Source organism: Merops nubicus, unplaced genomic scaffold (genome assembly GCF_000691845.1).
Source record: "Merops nubicus isolate BGI_N331 unplaced genomic scaffold, ASM69184v1 scaffold5322, whole genome shotgun sequence".
Taxonomy (NCBI): Eukaryota; Metazoa; Chordata; class Aves; order Coraciiformes; family Meropidae; genus Merops; species Merops nubicus.
In genome coordinates this window covers 5,514-6,520 of record NW_008595548.1, presented here as the reverse complement: position 1 = coordinate 6,520, position 1,007 = coordinate 5,514, and the positions used below count along the sequence as shown (strand labels likewise).

Genomic DNA, 1,007 nt, shown 5'->3' with positions numbered 1-1,007 from the left:
GCTGCCCAGAGAGGCTGTGGAGTCTCCTGCTCTGGAGAGATCCCAAACCCCCCTGGGCACCCTCCTGGGCACCCTGCTGTGGGTGAGCTGCTGGAGCAGGGGGTGGGACCAGATGATCTCCAGAGGTCCCTTCCAGCCCCACGCTGCTGGGACTCTGGGACTGTGTGAATTCAGTCTGGAAGCCCTGCAGGTTGGAGATGCAGCACGTCCACACGTCTGGAAGTGTCTCCTGCACACCCACCCCTGCCACTGCCCCTGGGAAGATGAGGGCTCCAGGCAGGGGCTCAGCTGACAGCCAGGCTGGAAGGGCAGGAACAGCCCCAGGGAGGAACCTCAGGGGCAGCGACCCACAGCCTCCGCCACCCTCCTGCCCTCAGACTCCCACAACAAGCAGGACAACCACACCAGCAGCAACACAGGCTGGGTGACCCCAGCAGAGGCTTTCCCACAGAAAACTCCTCAGAGCTGTGTCACCCAGGGAGGTGACATCTGCACTGAGCTGGGACGGTCAGAGCACGAGTGACCAGGAGCAGAGCCTACAGGGGAGGGATTTTCCATTCCAAGGGATATTCTGGGTGCCAGATCAGTAACCACGTGTTGACCTTGGAAAGACTCAGATGGGTCCAGAAGGCTCCAACAGCAAAGTAGAATTATTTTTGTTTCTTTAAATAGATGCAGTTGAGGATTCCATCTCCTGCAGTTCATTTACATGAGAATAAGTCACCACTGGTAGAGCGTTTTTAAGGTCTGGCTAGATAGAGATCCAGACTCTGCAGGACAGCCACCAGTGCACAGACACACACAGCCACAACCAACACTTCCTCTGCCACCTCCTGCTCTTCAGGACGCTGCCAGAGTCACACCTTGGTCTACATCCCCTGCACCATCTGCCCCAGGAGCCCAGCAGGACCCACCTCCTGCAGGGGACTGAGGCATCACCACGCCAGGGAGTGCAGCAGACCCCTGGGGACACATCCCAGCACGAGAACCCAGGCCAGGGTTCACAT

General features: G+C 58.6%; 1 protein-coding gene across 1 annotated transcript in view; it reads right to left on the bottom strand.

The window, feature by feature from the left end:
- PTGER3 (prostaglandin E receptor 3 (subtype EP3)) overlaps window positions 1–1,007 on the bottom strand; it is a gene marked incomplete at its 5' end in the record, with an annotated part of 7,288 nt that overhangs the window by 772 nt on the left and 5,509 nt on the right. The gene's annotated exons all lie outside the window — the stretch shown is intronic.